The sequence below is a fragment of the Hippichthys cyanospilos genome, chromosome 5, assembly GCF_059441005.1.
Source record: "Hippichthys cyanospilos isolate Australia breed blue-spotted pipefish chromosome 5, RoL_Hcya_1.0, whole genome shotgun sequence".
NCBI lineage: Eukaryota > Metazoa > Chordata > Actinopteri > Syngnathiformes > Syngnathidae > Hippichthys > Hippichthys cyanospilos.
In genome coordinates this window covers 6234573-6255641 of record NC_142373.1, presented here as the reverse complement: position 1 = coordinate 6255641, position 21069 = coordinate 6234573, and the positions used below count along the sequence as shown (strand labels likewise).

General features: G+C 37.3%; 1 long non-coding RNA gene across 1 annotated transcript; it reads right to left on the bottom strand.

Moving 5' to 3' along the window:
- Window positions 1-5884, bottom strand: LOC148423261 (uncharacterized). The gene is made up of 3 exons (XR_015865671.1): window positions 5867-5884; window positions 3617-3653; window positions 1-830 (listed from the first exon to the last, which is right to left on the bottom strand). It is a non-coding gene; the product is annotated as an uncharacterized LOC148423261 (long non-coding RNA).
- Between the last annotated feature and the right edge of the window lie 15185 nt (window positions 5885-21069).

Genomic DNA, 21069 nt, shown 5'->3' with positions numbered 1-21069 from the left:
TGCCAGACAATGAAAGACACTTTATTAACATGTGCTGTTTTGAAAACCCGCTTACAATTTCTGGAAGTTCATCTGTAGTCAAGAAATCGTGAACAAAGCGTCCTTCTGCTTGCAACCTAGTCATGACACTTACATACAGTTCATGGCCCCGTTTGAGAACAAAATCAAGATGTGAGCTAGTCAGGTGATCTAACTCCTGCAGGAATGCAAGAAATATAACAGAGTTAGCCACACACTGGCTGTTCCGCCATTTGCCATATCTCCAATGGGCTTGGCTGTGAGAGGCCAACACATATGTCACCTTAGGTCGGACAGGTGCCAATCCATCACCACTTTCAACATGTGCTTCATTGGCACGGTTGTTACCAATCTCTGAAAAGGATGCCTCATTCAGGCATGAATCAATCTCTGATATAGGTGCCTCACTTAGGCATGTATTGATCTCTGATATGGGTGACACACCCAGGCATGTATTCATCTCTGATATTGCCTCATTCAGGCAGGTATTGATCTCTGATATGGGTGACACACCCAGGCATGTATTCATCTCTGATATTGCCTCATTCAGGCAGGTATTGATCTCTGATATGGGTGACACACCCAGGCATGTATTCATCTCTGATATGGGTGCTTCGGTAGAACAAAAATCAGAGCGTGCAAGCGTTGCTTGGGAGCCACAACGTCGCTGCCAGCAAGACTTTGCCGCTTGAGATTTTTTGCTCTTCCTCGGCATGCTTTTAATCTGATGGGGTGAGATAGAAAAAAGGAAGAGACAAAAAGATAGAGCAGCAACAAAGAGGGGTGTTTGGGGGTCAAGTAAAGAAGGTCTTCTGAAAGAAAAAAAAAAACATTTAAATAATCCTACAGTCAAGTTCATAAGCATAATACATTTCATGTACAAGACAAAAGTGCCAGAATATTGAAACCCATAAAACCATTTACATTAAAATGTAGCATCATTCTAGATCAGGCATGGGCAAACGATGGCCAGGAGGCCATATGCTAGGCTTTTTAATCTTTCCCGGGGAACATGAAGAAATTACCAGGAGGAGAAAATATTAATATCCTGAAGGATAGCATAACTATTCGTACATTAATATAGTAACTGTCAGAATTGAGGTGGGGGACAACAACTTTATTTTGTTCATTTAATTTTCAGTTGTTATAAGTGATTTTAATAGTTAAATGCACAGGACTTGATTGCTTAAATTTTTCTGTTTGAAATATCACAAAATTTTAATCTTTCATTTTTCCTATGATATTATTCCTATTATTTTTTTTACGATTTGTCTATTACTTTTCATTTTTATTTAGTTTCTATTTTTATTTATATTACTATTATGTTACCAAATTCAGCAGTGTGTTAAACTATTTGATTTAATTTACAAAATCAAACATTTTATAGAATAATGAAGTGTTGAATGTTCTGAAATTAGAGCGGCTGTTTTGTCCAATTTTAGAACCCTTTGTGACTGTAGGAGCCATTGTTTCTTTATATAATTGTTGTTGCATAAGTGGTCACTGGGTGTGCGGTATAGGTGGGCTGGGTAGGGTTGAGGAGATAATTGGGAACTTATTTAAGGACAGGTGTGTTGGCAGCACGGAGAGCATACGGTTTTTACTGCAACACCGCTACAACACAAAGAACGCAAGGAAAACGCCACACCACGCCGCTAAATAATTCAAGCGCTCAATGCTATGCATAACTAATAACTGGAAACGTCACAAGCATAAGATCTGGATTCGAGCACATCATTTGCACATCATTTACTCACTTTTTCATTGCTGCGTGTAAAAAATCTCCCATCCCGCACCCACCTGAACGACTAAAATTGGTCACTGGATTAGTCGCTGCAGTGACCGTCAAGTCAAAAAGTTTGCCCACCCCTGTTTTAGATGGATTAAAAAGCAGGTTTGTCAAGTAAACAACCTACATAAACTTGTGAATTAAAAGCATGTTTTTTTTGTTCAATTATTATATATCGCTTTCTCAAACCTGCCATATGAACAAAATACAGTGCAGAAAAAAAATATTTCCTTTCAAGCCCCATACAAAGTATTATAGCAGAATGAACAATGATGAAAAGGAAAGGTCAATAGGAATATGTAGAATAATCAAGTGTTGCAGTCACAGGCAGGGAGTTGAGTCTCTGGAGGAAACTGTTTTCAATCCTGCTGGTCTGGGCTCAGGGGCCATGCAGTTTTCCCAATTGGCAGCAGGCTGAAGAGGCTGTGGGTCAGGCGGGAAGGGGAGAGGACCCCCCGCGATCCTAACAGCTTTGCAGGTGAGATGCGTGTTGTAGATGTCCAGTAGAGTAGGAAAGATTACCACACGCCGATCATCCTGTCAGCTGCTTGCACCAGGAGTGTGACGACAGGACACAGTGCAGGCACCATACCACACGGTGATGTAGCTGCTAAATAGTAGTGCTCGTACTAGGCATGGGCCAAAAACCATGTTGACAGTTAACTGTAGTGTGAAAAGGTTAAGAGTGAAGATTCGCATGTTTTTATTGTCATATGCATAGTAATACCACACTTAAAATTCTTATTCTGTACACTTCCCCGACCAGACTACATTCCATAATCAAGCAAAGAATTAAGTAGACAACAACAACAAAAAAATGCAGTAACAGAGCAATAGGGGCACTACTAATGAATCACTAATAAATGAATAGACTTACTGTACATTCTGAGCATATTATGGAGTAGATGGAGTGGAAGAAACTTAAGGTTTCAATAATGGCTAATGCAGTTAATAACCAGTAATTAGTATTTTTTCTTTCTTGGAACAGGGCAGTTTATGATAGGCTTCTTGCATAGTTATCTCAACAAGCTGCCTTTGAAAACAATTCAAAAGCAATTGCAGTTTTTTTTTTGTTGGCAAGGTAAAAAAAGAATGATAAAACAAACAACATGTTGGAAAAAAATGGCACGTTTGCGTGTGTAAACTAATATATATGCTGAATTTTGATTATATGGCCCACTTTTAGGAAATTTAAGATTGCTACCAATCTAAAGCATTGACACCACGCCTTACACGACTTCAATAAGGCAACGACAAATGATCATTTGTGATTCAAACAGCTTACCATTGATGGGGAACTAGAAGCAAACACTGCCATATTAAAATATTTATGCATTTAATTTTTGTATTAAACATGGTACATATTTCTCAATTTACTGAATATGCAATTTATTTTTGTAAAAATAAAATATGATTGGTATTCAAAGGAAATAAACAGAGGTGTAATTTTGCTACCGTGATATTTTTGCGCAAGGTTATCATACCAACAGAATCTATCATCAGTCGATGCCTGACACAAAATCAGCAACAGAAATGAATGGATGTTTCAAGTGTGTGAACACTAAAGTTATTGTACAACACTTATACACAAGAGGTTGAATAACAGGTAAACAGAGTGGACTAACATAATCGCGCTTTCTGCACCGTATGTGTGGTCATTTGAAAAAAATGCTTATTGTGTACATTCAAACATAACACTCATTCAACATGAACAATGTCTTTTTTGAGTACCGCATGGCATTTGTATGGCACACCACCATAGTTGCCACAACAGTGTGTTTTGAAAATGGTTAAGTAATTTGCACATACCTCAAGTTGGGAGAAAAGCTGGATTCAACAGCAGGCTCTGTAGACACATAAAGGAACACAGACATGAACTCTGGAACATTTCACTCAAAACACATATTTAGATTGTTTACTAGGGATGCGCAATATATTTGCACAAAATACTCATTGTTATAAGGTCACATGCAATATATGTATCACGTAAAACATGCATCTCATTTCATATGTTCTGTAATTGTATAATTTTCTTTGACGTTCACCAATTGATGCAATCTTGAATGGGCATCACTATCCAATGCAAAGGCAACCGTATCTATGGGCTCAAAAATGATGCGTTATCAAGAACTACAGACCTCCAGGTACTTTAGCAAGAGCATTTCTAATTGCATAAATCACACCGCTAGTGAGAGTACAGAAATACCTTAGCTTGTAAGCAGACCTTAACGTTGATACAATACACATCTCGTAACCATGTAGGTATGAATTAAAAATGTTAATTTTACCTCTTTTTTTCATGGTTTTCTAAAATAATTTCCCCAAAAACATGAAGTTTGGTATGCAATTAGACAATCACTGAAAATAAAGGTGAAAACCCACAGACAAGCTGCCTACTTGTCAGTACCCTTGGTCAGATAAATTAGGCAGACATAAATGGAAGAGTGAATGTTATAGAATGTAAACCCAAACTAAGTGCTATGACAATTTCATCACAAGATGTCATTAATGTGGCTATTTTATGAGGCTTGGCAGAATTGACTGTTGACTACGTTGCTGTTTTCTTCTTTATCAGACAGTGGCGAGGCTTAAAAACTTTAAAATTTGATAGTAAAAACTTCAAAATCTTAAAATTTCTTAGAGGTTTTACCTTTAAGAAAGGTAAAAAAGGCGTAATCAACCCATCTCTACTGTATATTTAACACACATTAATGTAGGAACAATGTCTTGTTTTCATAAAGCAGGTCAGAAGAACAAAGTCCTACAGCTAATTCTGTAGACGCAAAGAACTAAGATATAACTAGCATAATATTTTACTCAAAATACAGATGTGTGTTTTTACTAAAAATGCACAATGTATTGTAAAAAACCTCATCTTGATACGGTCACGTGCAATACATGTAGCACTACTACATGCTTGAAGTTTCATATGGAATGGAAAGCATTTATCTGTCTTGAACCAGTTGATGCAATGTTAAACTTACATCACAGACAACGTGAAGGATGATCAGTACCGACAGACATGTTTAGGTACTTTAAAAAGAGCCAATCAATTCAAGACACACAGATGGGCTCTTCAGTCACTCAGTACATTCCTTTATGAGCCATGACACAAACCATACAGAGCAGAACTACATTATTGATACAGTGGTAGCGCTTCACTTTCAAACACTTTTAAACCTATGTGATATAAATTATACATTTTCACAACAAAATACACATCAATATCATCATCATAGCTACATTTTTGGGCCACTTTGTGAAATTACACAAGATATTTTTTTCCAATCTAATTAAAGTTTTTTTTTTTTTTTTGGTCTGATGGTAACAAAGACAACATTTAACTGTTCAGTTCATCAATACCAATGGCAAGTATTTTTTTTTTTTAAGATTGTCTGGATGAAATTCCAATTCCATTCCAATTGTACACATCTGTGCTCACTATAATGATGAACACGTGACATAATCTACACAAAAATACATTGTAGGTCTTAATCTTGATGCAGTTTTTTTGGAACTTTGCGGGATATATTAAAACATTTACACAATATGACACTAATCATCAGAAGCCTGCACGACAATGTCCAAAATAATTAACACAATTAATTTGGTCACTATTTAAATCACGATTATTCATCACGTTTTGTCAATTGTGTATTTATTGCACTTTTTTTTAAACCAGCAGTAGATAAACGAGGCGTCATGGCTTGATAAGTTAAAATGATAATAATAATAAACTAAAATAAACTTAATGACATTTAGTAGAAATTTCCCCAAGACATGGCAGAAACTGCTAAGTTACTTGCTGAGTGCAAACCGATGAAAAATGGAGCGTAACGAGTAAAATGCGTCATGAAATTAGCAACTGTAGCACACGTGGCTTCAGCATCGTAGCATATCAAATTAAAAACATAGCCAAGTTCAAATAATAATGACTCATTACAATAACAACAAAGTGCTTATAGAACATAAACGTTACTGTTTACAGTAAGTTAGAGCAGTGTAGATAGAGCATTTCCCAATATTAATATCGCAACAGCTTATACATACTCCACTTACCGCTCACATTGACCGGGGACAATGAACCGGAACAGGAAGAACGTGCACTTAGTGACCTTTTGATGTTGCCTTCGCTGACTCTTGGAAACTCTTGAAAACTTTTTTTCGAAACGTCTTTGCACTGTAGCTACGCGAAAACATTTCTAACAATATATTATTTAGATTTGTTGCCAAAAATGATGGGCAAAATGAACAAAAACATGAAAGTGTAAAAGAGTAGAGCGGCAAGTGTTAAGAGCGTGGGTCGGTAATAAAATATGTGATGTTCCACGCTTCCTGAACTGTACGAACTCAAGTACTGTAGTTCGCTCGAAGATTTAGATGTCATTTGCTCAAATAACATCGCCACTAATGCAGCTCCACTTGTCAAAACCCAATATTCTCTGCCTTTGTAGTGAGGTCAAACAACACAAAAGGCATCAGAAATTCTAATAATTTGAAAGCCATGAAAAGCTGCGATTTGTGTGCTCTTGCTTTTGTTTGATAATGTGTTGTAATGAATCGGGTGGAGTGTATTCCCCCCACGATCGTAATATATTATTTGCACTGTGGTTCATTGTATCACTAATAAAGAATTGAAAAAAAATGAAAAAACAAAAAAGCTGTCACTACAACTGTTGCGTAAGCAGCATCGACATCCATGACGGGAACGAGTCGTGCAATTACAATTCTCTTGTCAAACGAATAATCACGAAGTGGGATAATGTCTCATTTTATGATTATTTCTTTTGCCACAACACCCGCCCGACATCGCTGCAACTGCTTTATGCTCTTAATAGTTTCCTGTCGTCTTCATGCTCTCTTCTGGTCGCGTGGTGGTTTAAAAATGCATGCACGTAAATGAAAATTACAGTCATTTAATACTGACAATGCAGGAAACCCCACTGCTTTGTATCAGCAACAAAGAACTGAAAAAGAAAAAAAGAGCTGTCATTTCAACTGTCACGTGAGCAGTTTCGACATCCGTGACATTTGTGAGCCGTATGTTAATGAGCTATGTAAAGCGTCGGGGAAAATGCACGTTATGCGATTGCTGATGTCATTACTTGATTAACCGCTACTTTTAACAACGTGGGTGACGCAAAAGAGCAAAAGCTCCAAACAATTATTTTGGTAAATAAATATTGCGACAAAATATATAGTATGACACGAATGAATTGTTAATGATTATTTAAGTATGGTTGATTAAAGACATACATTGTGACAGCTGACAAAGAAAAGCTATTTCTGTTACTGTTGTAAAGACAATGTATTTGGGGAAAAAAAGATGATCATATTCATATTAATAACAACGATACTCGAGTCGAGAGGAACCACTCCGCGTCGTGTCTTCATCTTCCTCCCCATTACCTGTAATTTCACGTGCTAATTATTAGACGATATCCCAGGCCACTGGGACTTGTAACAAATACTTCTGACAATTCGAGAAATAGTGATGGCCGAGTGAGGCTTTGGAGCTCCGAATCTTTTTTCGACCGCTGATTCGTTGCTCGGAGCCTTGAAGAAACGGTTTAAGGTGGACATCTCGTGGTAACTGATTGAAGCGTAACAAAATCGTAACACCCCCCCCCCCCCCCCCCCCCCATCATTCATATTTAGATGCACAAAACGCATTACAAGCCTTGAGCGCATGGTTTCTCGGCAACACAATAATTATGGAATTGGGCATTGTATATTATATTGTCTATTCGTAATTTATACATATAGATCTATACATTTGTCTGTCTGTCGATATTGTAAATAAACCACAATGAAGTGTTGGTACGTGTGGTTGCAGTTAGTTGATAGTTTCCAAGGTTCAGAGGGCTTCCTCTCACATCAATAGTTGCCAATAATTCAAGGTCTTGATGATGGAAAGAGTGAGAGGGAGGGAGAGAGAGAGAGAGAGAGAGAGAGAGAGAGAGAGAGAGAGAGAGGAAGAAAGAAACCGAAAAAAATGCAGTCCGAAATCAAATTTGATTAACCCTTAATATAAAGGTATGGTAATTATTAGAATACATAATGAAAATCAAAAGTTACAAATATGAAGTATAGTATAGAAGTAAAAAGAAAAAAGTACTATAAAAGTTCAAATTCTGAATTTTGGGGTTTTACATTCAACAGTTTGTATGTTCAACATTTGGTAAATATGATTTTTATTGTTCTGAGTTAACCAAGATGGCCGCCATCCTAGGTAGAAGCGAGGCTGAGCACTCTTGAGACGTCTAAGCAAATATCCAAAATGGCCGCCTCTGATGGTTCTTGGGAAATGGAGTCTCAGTGTATGTAATCAAGTGTCCGAGATGGCCGCCTGACGACTCCATAGGAAATGGAGTACTTTGTGTAGCTAAATAGTAGTCCACAATGAATGACCTCATTGATAATGAATTGGTTTGTTATGGGTACACAATGTGAAATTGTGGAAACATTTTGAATTCTGGGAAGAGGATGATGGATACATCAATGGATTGGCGGGAATTGGCAGAATCGATGAAAGTTTGAATGGTCAGAATCCGATGAAAAATGGCAAAGATAGAAGGTTACAAAGTTTTGGTGAGAACAATGAAATGGGGAACTATGTGTAGAAAAAAATTGAACATTATTCATTCAAGAGCGTTCTTGGCATTCTTACCAATAATGGGAAACACCTAAAGTTGGAATGATTAGAATGGGTCTGACGCAAATGGAGATATCGCAAGAGGAAACCTAAAAAAATCAGATTTTTGCAAGTTTTAGGGTGCAATTTCAAAAAGTAAGAAAAAAAGTACACTTAAAAAGTTCAAATTCTGAATTTTGGGGAACTATATTTAATAGTTTGGATGTTCAACATTTGGAGAGAGTCGTTTTTATTGTCCTGAGTTAACACAGATGGCCGCCATCCTGGGTGGAATTTGGGCTGAGCCCTCATGAGATGTCTGATCAGATATCCAAGATGGCCGCCCCTGAGGGTTGATGGGAAATGGAGTCTCAGTGTATGTGGGCAAGTGTCCAAAATGGCCACCTGACGACCCCATGAGAAATGGAGTACTTTGTTTAGCTAAGAAGTAGTCAATTAAGGCTGAACGTGCACACAATGAAAGACCTCATTGAAAATGAATTGGTTAATTAAAGGTACAGTATATAGAATTGTGGGAAAATGTTTAATTCTGGTTAGAGGTAAATGAATACACCAATAAATTGGCGAAGATGAAAGGAATCAATTAGAGTTTAAACGGTCGGTATCGGATGAAGATTGGCAAAGACAGAAGGTTTCAAAGGTTAGGTGAGAACAATGAAATGAGGAATTATGGGTAAAAAAATTGGAAAAAATTGAACGTTTTTCATGCAAGGGTGTTCTTGGCATTCTTACCCATAATGGGAAAAACCTAAAACACCTAAAGTTGGAACGATAAGTATAGGTCGGACGCAAATGGAGATATCACAATAGGAAACATAAAAAAATCTGATTTTTCGCGAGTTTTAGGGGACTATTACTTATGCAAAAAAGATGCATTATGGGTAAATGACACTCGGATGTCATAGGAAGGGTCAAGATGAACGGTTAAACGCTGAATTGGACTGAATCGGACTAATACCTGTAGTCATTAAGTGAAAAAAACAACAAATTTTTGAATTTTGTAAGATATCACAACATTTCAAAAAGGAAGAAAAAAAGTACACTTAAAAAGTTCAAATTCTGAATTTTGGGGAACTATATTTAATAGTTTGGATGTTCAACATTTGGAGAGAGTCGTTTTTATTGTCCTGAGTTAACACAGATGGCCGCCAACCTGGGTGGAATTTGGGCTGAGCCCTCATGAGATGTCTGATCAGATATCCAAGATGGCCGCCCCTGAGGGTTAATGGGAGATGGAGTCTCAGTGTATGTAGTCAAGTGTCCAAGATGGCCACCTGACGACCCCATGGGAAATGGAGTACTTTGTCTACCTAAACAGTAGTCCACGAAGGCCAAACGCCCACACAATGAATGACCTCATTGAAAATGAATTGGTTCATTAAAGGTACAGTGTGTGGAATTGTGGGAAATCTTTGAATTCTGGTAAGAGGTAAATGAATACACCAATGAATTGGCGGGGATGAATGGAATCAATTAGAGTTTGAACGGTCGGAATCGGATGAAGTTTGGCGAAGACAGAAAGTTACAATGTTTTGGCAAGAACAATTGACTGAGGAATCATGGGTAAAAAATCGGAAAAACTTGAAATATTTGGTGCGAGGGTGTTCTTGGCAATCTAACCCATAATGGGAAACACCTACAGTTGGAACGATAAGTATAGGTCGGACGCAAATGGAGATATCACAAGAGGAAATATAAAAAAATCGGATTTTTCGCGAGTTTTAGGGGGCTATTACTTTTGCAAAAAAGATGCATTCTGGGTAAATGACACCCGGAGATCATTGGCAGGGTCAAGATGAACAGTTAAACGCTGAATCGGACTGAATCGGACAAACACCTGTAGTCATTAAGTGAAAAAAACAACAATTCTTTGAATTTTGTAAAATATCACAAAATTTAAAAAAGGAAGAAAAAAATACATTCAAAGAACAAATTCTGAATTTTGGGGGATTAGATTTCATAGTTTGGATGTTCAACATTTGGAGAGAGTCGTTTTTATTGTTCTGAGTTAACCAAGATGGCCGCCATCTTGGGTGGAAGTTGGGCTGAGCGCTCATGAGATGTCTGATCAGATATCCAAGATGGCCGCCCCTCAGGGTTGATGGGAAATGGAGTCTGAGTGTACGTGGGCAAGTGACGAAGAACAATTATGGGAAACACCTAAAGTTGGAACGACCAGTATAGGTCTAATGCAAATGGAGAAAACGCAAGAGGTAATCTAAAATAGCTTATATTATACAGGTTAAGCGGGCGGCCATTATCGAACTTCGGAAAATCGTCTCTATTCGCTTATCGGAATGTCGGAGCGTCGCGGCGTTATCATTAAAAATCCACAACGATGGTCCATGAGTTAGGTGGTTCCGCTCATTTCCACGTGAGGGTTTCCAAAAAAACTTTTTTTTCCCACTTTTTTCCACTTTTCCCCATTCAAAGTGAATGGGCTGCGGCGAGAGCTTGTCAAATGTCCAAGATGGCCGCCTTACAGGGGTTTATGAGAGCTGTAGTATTTGATGTAGGTCAGAGTTCATCCAAGACAGCCGCTGGGTGGGGGTACCATGGTAAATAGAGTACAACGTGTACCTGAACAGTAGTCCAAGAAGGTCACATGCTCACAGAATGAATGACCCCATAGAAAATGAATGGATTCTTTGTGACTACAGAATGAGGAATTGTGGGTAAAATTTTGAGTTCTGGGAAGCTACCCCTTTGGAATGCCGGGATTTGGGGGAATCCATCAAAGTTGGAACGGTGGGAATCGGAGTAGGAATGGCCAAGATAGAAGGTTACAAAGTTTTGGTGAGGAAAATGGGAATGAGGAATTATGGGTAAATTTATTAATATTGTTATGAATTACTGGTTTGTGTGAATATGTGTAATGATGACAACGTGAAATGAATTGGCTGAATGATTTGAATGCAAAATGAGGAAGCTTCAAATAGGAAAAGTAAAATCTGCCTTTGGGAATGAATAACAAATTGTTATAGGTGAAAAATATGGAATTATGGGAAATTATTAATAATTTTGATTTATTGAATTGTTTGGAATGAGCCATAGGGTGGAATGAATAAGTTCAATGTTATGAATATGAAATGGGAAACATCAAAATGTGAAATGTTAATTGTCCCATTGAGAATGAATGGGAAGCCCTCCCATTGGAAATGCATTATGAAATATTAAAGGTGGGAAAAATATGGAATTATGGGAAATTATTGGAAACTATGTATTACTGGAATGATGAGAATGATCCCTAAGGCAAGCTGAATGAGTTAAATTTTGAAAATATGAAACGTAAAAGATGTAATATTGAAATGAAAAATCACCCAATGTAAGTCAATGGCACTTTTGGCTCGGAAAACAGGGAATTGTGGGAAATCTATGAATAATTGGAATTTTAAAAATACACGCGCCCCGAATGGGAATAAGTGGAATAAGATGAAATTGGAACGGCGTGAATCGGATAAACTGGGAAAGAGATGAAATGTCCCAAAAAACGGCAGAATAATAATAATAATAACTAGAAAAAGTGCAATTTCTGAAGAAATTGCGTGTGAAGGTGAAACCGTTGAAGGTTTGGGAGTTGAAAAGTGGAATGATGTGGAACGATTGAATGGTGTGAATCTGTGAAGAAATATGAATACAAAGTTGAAAAACTGTAAAAAAGTTGAACTGTGGAATTTGAAGATGAATGAAAAACTGAAAAAGTTGAACTGGAGAATGATGTGAATCTGTGAAAAATTATGAATCCTACAAAGTTGAAAAACTGAGAAAAGTTGAACTGGAATAGTGTGAATCTGTGACATTATGCCTAATGTTAAGTGAATGATGTGATTCAAAAACATGCAGGATATCAGCCCTCGAGGACTGGAGTTTTAAACTCCTGTTAATGAGCTTATCATTTGAATGAGGTGGATTGAATGAGGTGGATTGTGGATTGATGTGAAACAGTGAAGAAATGTGAATAATACAGAGTTGAAAAACTGAAAAAAACTAAAACGTATGAATCAAGCTGAGTTAACCAAGCCAGATGCTGTACTAGGTGGAAGCACTAGTGAGAGGTAATGAGACGTCTAATAAAATGTCCAAGATGGCCGCCCATGAGGGCAGATTGGAGTTGGAGTCTTCAGTGGTCTAAGATGGCCGCCCGATGGCAACATGGGAAATGGATTACTTTGTGTAACTAAACTATAGGTGTCAAACTCCAGTCCTCGAGGGCTTGTATCCTGCATGTTTTTGAATCACACCTGTAATGGAGGTGTCGGAGTAGCGTCCAAACTTGTGACCTCCTTGAAAGGACTGTAGCTACTTGACTGATTCAGAGGATCCTCAATCTTATCAGGTTGTCCGGCCAGAACATAAAGACGATGCACACTCTCATGCCACTCTTTATTTGTATATAATGTTCTATTTATTTATCTGGGTTGGTGTGTGTGTGTTTCTGTGTTTGTGTGTTCTGTGTGTGTTCTATGTTTGATTGTGGGTGTGTGGTCTCTGCAAAGGAGAGCAGAGAACATTCACTAAACATTGATAACTAACATAACTAACATTGTACAATATGTTACATCATATGCTCACATGACTCTATATTAGCTTAGAATAACATAAACAACACAGGCAAACATACCGTACAATGATAGGAAGAATGAATTCAACCCAATCGTTCCAAAATGTGCGTTAGGTAGGAAAGGGTTAATGGAGCCGAATAGATTTGAGTGGGCGGTGACGTCACTCCCTTACGGCGGAAAGATCACATTGGCACACACGGCAAACATGCGACAAACATGCACATTTTGTGGATGAAACTTTAACGTGAATACTAAAAGTGAAGTATGAAAAGTACGGTATATCTGCCTTTAGCAATTATACCAAACTTAGGTGCAATAACAACTTAGACATTAATGGACAAAGTGAAGCAGTGCAAACGTAAACATGTATCCAAAACCACGAACGGACAACATATTCAAACTGTACTTACATTCTCATGGACGCACGGAATAATAATGAAAGGAATGAGATAATCCACAGAATGATTGAAAGCAGAAAAAATGACTGTCCGTTACAACATACCTGCCGACTACCGGTGAAAGAGCAAAACAACCAATGATCGTGTAAACAGAGTCCTGATTGGTAGTGCAGGAATGAAACACAACTTGTGATTAGTTGCTAGGCGGTTGCTAGGAAGATCACATGACCACAGGAGAAACATATCCAGACGTAAATAGTAATAACAGAACGATTCAAACACGAAATCGTTAAGTATAATCAGAAACTTCTTAACAACACCATTCACTTAACATTAGACAATTTTTACGGTACAAAAACTTGAATTGTAGCTGAAAGTTGAACTGTAAACGTGAAACGCGATTTGCCCGAACCGGGACACGGACATGTTGAAGATGACAACTCTACCACTGGGCCACTGGGGGGCAGTGTAAGACCACACTGTGAAGCTTGAAATATAGGGAATGAAGTATTTTTGAACGTGAATCTATGAAGAACTACGAATAATACAAAGTTCAAAAACTGCAAAAAGTTCAACTGTGGAATGAAAAGATGAAATGAAAGTAAGAACAGTTTGAAAAGGCTAAATTCTTTAAATATGAATAGTATAAAAAACGTAAATTGTAGGAAAACGATGAATAGTTGAACCTTGAAAAATAAAAAAGCACTTCACGTGAATATGTGGAATGATATGAAGTTCGAACGGCATGAATTGGATGAACTGGGAAGGAGTTGAAACCAAAAGAAAATACTGAATTAACTGAAAAAAAACACTGAATGTGTGAAAAGACACAGCGGGGATCGAACGCACGAACATGTAGTAGATATACGTCAACAGAACGTCTGAGCCACGGGAAATGACGAAACCGTGAACGCTTTAAAAGGAAGTAGGAAGAACGCTCCAATCACTTAACATTAGGCCGTTTTTACGGTACAAAAACTTAAATTGTAGGAAAACGATGAAAAGTTGAAACTTGAAAAATAGACCCGCACTAACTAAAAAAAGACTCACACAACTAAAAAGTGACGCAGCCTGGGATTGAACCCACGAACATGAAGTGCGAATGCGGAACACAAATCCCATGAGCCACGGAAACATAGGAAATAACGAAAACGTTAAAGTTTAAAAATAAAGCACGAAGACCAGCCCATTCACTTAACATTAGGCCATTTTTACGGTACAAAAACTTAAATTGTAGGAAAACGATGAAAAGTTGAAACTTGAAAAATAGACCCGCACTAAACATGAATATGTGGAATGATATGAAGTTTGAACGGCATGAATTGGATGAACCGGGAATGAGTTGAAACGTACCTAAAAAACGGTCGGAATAAAAAAAATAAAAATAATAATAATAAAGGTGGAGAAAAACATAAGTGTGAAGGTTTCACCTTCACACAATAAAGGTGGAGAAAAACATAAGTGTGAAGGTTTCACCTTCACACAATAAAGCGGTAGAATAACATTTTTTTCACCTTCACACAATAATAATAATAAAGAAAATGGCCGAGCACAATAACATATGTGTGAAGGTTCCACCTTCACACAATAATAATAATAATAAAGCGGTAGAATAACATATGTGTGAAGGTTCCACCTTCACACAATAAAGAAAATGGCCGAGCACAATAACATATGTGTGAAGGTTCCACCTTCACACAACTAGAATATTTGCAATTTCTGAAGAAATTGCGTGTGAAGGTGTAACCTCTGAAGGCAAAGGTGTTGAATGATGTGGAATGGTGGGAATTGGGGAAATCGATTAAAGTTGTAACGGCTGGAATTGGATGAAGAATGGCAAAGATAGAAGGGAAAAACTGAAAAAGTGGAATTGTGGGTAAAATTTGAATTCTGGGAAGAGAAGAATGTAAACCACCATGGAATGGCGGGAATTGGAAGAATCGATTAAACTTGGAACGGTCAGAATCGGATGAAGAACGGCAAAGATAGAAGGGAAAAACTGAAAAAGTGGAATTATGGGTAATTTTTGAATTGTGGGTAAAAATGGAGTGGCGGGCATCAGGGGAATTGATTAAAGTTGGAACGGTCAGAATTGGATGAAGAATGGCAAAGATAGAAGGGAAAAACTAAAAAAGTGGAATTGTGGGTAATTTTTTAACTCAGGGAAGAGGAAAATCGATACCACCCTGTAAAGGCGGGAATTGGCGGAATTGATTAATGTTGGAACGGTCGCAATCGGGTGAAGAATGGAAAAGATAGAAGGGAAAAACTGAAAAAGTGGAATTGTGGGTAATTTTTTAATTCAGGTAAAAAGAAAATAGATACCACCATGTAATGGTGGGAATTGGGGGAATTGTTTAAAGTTGGAACGGTCGCAATTGGATGAAGAACGGCAAAGATAGGGAAAAACTGAAAAAGTGGAATTATGGGTAATATTTGAATTGTGGGTAAAAATGGAGTGGCGGGCATCGGAGGAATTGATGAAAGTTGGAACGGTCAGAATCGGATGAAGAATGGCAAAGATAGAAGGGAAAAACTGAAAAAGTGGATTTATGGGTAATTTTTGAATTGTGGGTAAAAATTGAGTGGCGGGCATTGGAGGAATTGATTAAAGTTGGAACGGTGGGAATCGGAGCAGGAATGGCCAAGATAGAAGGTTACAAAGTTTTGGATGAGGAAAATGGGAATGAGGAATTATGGGTAAAAATATGAAAATAGTTATTAATTACTGGAAGGTGTGAATATGAGTAGTATTGTAATTGGGGAATGTATTAACTGATTAATGTGAGTGTGAAGTGGAGAAGCTTTAAATAAAAAATGTTAAGTCCGCCACTGGGAATGAATTATGAATTGTTATAGGTGAAAAATATGGAATTATGGGAAAATATGAATAATTATGAACTCTAGGAATGATGGGAATGAGCCATAAGGCAGAATGAATGAGTTAAATGTTATGAATATGAAAAAGGAAAGCTCAAAATGTGAAATGTTCAATCTCCCATTGGGAATGAATGGGAAGCCCTCCCATTGGAAATGAATTATGAATTTTTGAAGGATGAAAAATATGGAATTATGGGAAAATATTGGAATGTATTAATTACTGGAATGATAGGAAGGATCCCTAAAACGAGATGAATAAGTTAAATATTGAAAATATGAAAAGGGAGAGCTGTAATAATGAAACAAAAAATGACCCAATGTTAGTCAATGGGACTTTTTGGGGTGGAAAACCGGGAATTCTGGGAAAACTGTGAATACTTGGAATTCCAAAAATGGAAACGCCTTTCGGGCGCTTTACTGGAATAATGTGAAATAGGAACGGTGTGAATCGGATAAACTGGGAATGAGCTGAAACTCGTCAAAAATGGCCGAGCACAATAACATATGTGTGAAGGTTCCACCTTCACACAATAAAGAAAATGGCCGAGCACAATAACATATGTGTGAAGGTTCCACCTTCACACAACTAGAATATTTGCAATTTCTGAAGAAATTGCGTGTGAAGGTGTAACCTCTGAAGGAAAAGTTGTTGAATGGCAAAGAAAGAAGTGAAAAACTAAAGTAGTGGAATTGTGGGTAAAATTTGAATTTTGGGAAGAGGAAAATGGATACCACCACGGAATGGTGGGAATTGGGGGAATCAGTTGAAGTTGGAACGGTCGGAATCAGATGAAGAATGGCAAAGATAGAAGGGAAAAATTGAAAAAGTTGAATTGTGGGTAAAAATGAAATGGCGGGCATCGGGGGAATCAATTAAAGTTGGAACGGTCAGAATCGGATGAAGAATGGCAAGGATTGAAGGTAAAGACTGAAAAAGTGGAATTGTGGGTACAAATGGAATGGCGGGCATCAGGGGAATCGATTAAAGTTGGAACGGTCGGAATCGGATGAACAATAGCAAAGATAGCAGGGAACAACTGAACAAGTGGATTTGTGGGTAGTTTTTGAATTTTTGGAAGAGGAAATTGGATACCACCATGGAATGGCAAGAATTGGGGTAATCGAATAAAGTAGGAACGGTTGGAATCGGATGAAGAATGGCAAAGATAAAAAGGAAAAACTGAATAAGTGGAATTGTGGGTAATTTTTTATTTGTGGGTAAAAATGGAATGGCGGGCATCGGGGGAATCGATTCAAATTGGAACGGTCGGAATTGGATTAAGACTGGCAAAGATAGAAGGGAAAAATTGAATGAGACGTCTGATCAGATATCCAAGATGGCCGCCCCTGAGGGTTGATGGGAAATGGAGTCTCAGTGTATGTAGTCAAGTGTCCAAGATGGCCACCTGACGACCCCATGGGAAATGGAGTACTTTGTCTACCTAATCAGTAGTCCATGAAGCCCAAACGCCCACACAATGAATGACCTCATTGAAAATGAATTGGTTTATTAAAGGTACAGTATGTGGAATTGTGGGAAAATTTAGAATTCTGGTAAGAGGTAAATGAATACACTAATGAATTGGCAGGGATGACTGGAATCAATTAAAGTTGGAACGGTGGGAATCGGAGCAGGAATGGCCAAGATAGAAGGTTACAAAGTTTTGCTAAAAAAAATGGGAATGAGGAATTATGGGTAAAATTTTTAATATATTTATGAAATACTGGAATGTGTTATAATGTGTAAAGATGACAATGTGAAATGCATTAGCTGAATGATTTGAATGTTATATTGGGAAACTTCAAATAAGAAATGTTAAATCGGGCATTGGTAATGAATTAAGAATTGTTATAGGTTAAAAATATGGAATTATGGGAAAATATGAATAATTATGAACTCTAGGAATGATGCGAATGAGACATAAGGCAGAATGAATGAGTTAATTGTTATGAATATGAAAAAGGAAAGCTCAAAATGTGAAATGTTCAATCTCCCATTGGGAATGAATGGGAAGCCCTCCCATTGGAAATGAATTATGAATATTTAAAGATGGAAAAATGTGGGATTATGGGAAAATATTGAAATGTATTAATTACTGGATGATGGGAAGGATCCCTATAACGAGATGAATGAGTTAAATATTGAAAATATTGAAAAAATGAAATGAGAAAGCTGTAAATATGAAACCAAGTTTAAAAATATTACAGTATGTTCTGTGAAACTGTTAGTTCATTAAGTTTACAAAATAGATATTAAGAACTATGATCTATGATTCTATGACGTTATTTGTCCATACGCAAAGGCTGGCTATTGAGAAGTGTTATTGGTTTGCAAATATGATATTTTGTTTAATATTAACTGTTGAAACAAGATTTGTATTATAAGTCACGAAGAACACAAAAGACAATACAGTGGGCCCCCGTGTTACGAGCTTAATCCGTTCATTTTTAACACACGAACTAGAGCTAATAAAGGATTCTTGATTTTTTAATATATATAAATACTCAGGATGAAAAAGGACTACCACAGAAGTCTTAAGGTTTTTAAAACCCAAATATTAGCATGTCCTGATTTCTGTGGGTGTTTACCAGATGTTTCTGAAACCGAATATTGCTAATATTTGGGTCTTGAAAGGATTATTCACTGCATGTAAACATAATCATTGTTGAAGCAGAACGAAGTCACTGCTGAGTTTTACACACTCATGCTGAAGAAAATTAAGTTTTAGTTACTTGTTTTTCATTTTACTTTTGAATATTCCACAGAGAAATAATATAGTGAACTAATAGAATCATTCAGATGATTTTTGAAAGAGCAAAATGTCTTCTTTTTTTCCCATATGCTGTAGCCAGCTTCTACTCTGTTTTTCCATTACAGAACTGATTTTGTATTATTACGACTCATCCAGTTATCTGCAATGGACTGTGAATGCAAATAATGGTCAACAAAAATAGACATCTGAAAAAGGGTGCAACATACTCAACACCGGTGTTTACGTCAGTTCGCTCTGATTGAATGTGATGTGAACTGATGAACTGAACTGATATGTTATGAGAACTGTGAATTGTTTTTTTTTTTACCCGAGCAACAAATTCACTATGTTTCTAATATGAACTACAGTATTTCGATTTTAATTTTCTTTTGTACAAAACTTCCAAATTTAATAAATCTTATGCATGGTGAGTCAAGCACTGTGACATTTTTCTACTTCAAAGAGCTGATAAATGTACACAAGCTTTTTCTTCTCAGCTTTAGTATTGGTTTTGATTTGTTGGTATCTCCTCAGAGCGTCTGTCACAATCCAAAGCTTGTACAGCTTGTCGTGAATGACTGTAATTTCCAAAATGAAGATGATCTTTACAATAACAAAAAGTGTGTGTGCATTGTTAGTCAAGCCCTTTGATCTTGACACTTATAGAACAGTCTTTTAGGATGTTGACAATGAAGCCAATTGACAGGCCTTTTTAGGCTTTGGAGAAAAGAAAGCATTTCGTCTTTGTCGACATGACCCCATTCATCTCTTCAAGAGCTTTGAACTATCTTAGAGCAATTTTGGGGTGTCAAGTACTACAAATGTTTCCGATTAAATGAATGAATTAAGAACACACTTTTAAGTCAATGATGTTCAATGAATTCAATGGAAGGGATTATCACCCCCTTTTATCGATTTCACTTCTTTGGGGTTGTGTGTTGATTATTGATTATACAGTTCATCACATTCACCTGGCTGGATCCACTTTGTACAGGGTTATACAGGGAGTTGTAAGGGGGACGGGTGACAGGGAGGGGGCACAGTAAAACTCCTCTGTGGACAGTTCAATCTCGAGTATCGTTCCCACCTTTATAAAAAGGTCATTTCAGAAGTGGATTACATTTTTCGACCCACCCATCAAATTTTAGTCTTAATCCAATTCCGACCGTTCCAATTTTAATCGATTCCCCCGATGCCCGCCATTCCAGTTTTACCCACAAGTAAAAAATTACCCACAATTCCACTTATTCAGTTTTTCCCTTTTATCTTTGCCATTCTTCATCCGATTTCCACCATTCCAACTTTAATCGATTACCCCAATTCCTGCCATTCCGTGGTGCTATCCATTTTCCTCTTCCAAGAAGTCAAAAATTACCCATGATTCCACTATTTCAGTCTTTACCTTCTATCTTTGCCATTCTTCATCCGATTCTGACCGATCCAACTTTAATCGATTCCCCCGATGCCCCCATTCCAATTTTACCCACAATTCAAAATTTACCCACAATTCCACTTTTTCAGTTTTGCCCTTCTATCTTTGCCATTCATCATTTGATTCCGCCTACCAACTTCAACTGATTCCCCCAATTCCCACCATTCCCTGGTGGTATCCATTTTCCTCTTCCCAAAATTCAAAATTTACCCACAATTCCACTACTTCAGTTTGTCACTTCTATCTTTGCCATTCAACAACTTTTCCATCAGAGGTTACACTTTCACACGCAATTTCTTCAGAAATTGCAAATATTCTAGTTGTGTGAAGGTGGAACCTTCACACATATGTTATTGTGCTCGGCCATTTTCTTTATTGTGTGAAGGTGGAACTTTCACACATATGTTATTGTGCTCGGCCATTTTCTTTATTATTATTATTGTGTGAAGGTGAAACCTTCACACTTATGTTTTTCTACACCTATATTGTGTGAAGGTGGAACCTACACACATATGTTATTGTGCTCGGCCATTTTCTTTATTATTGTGTGAAGGTGGAACCTTCACACATATGTTATTGTGC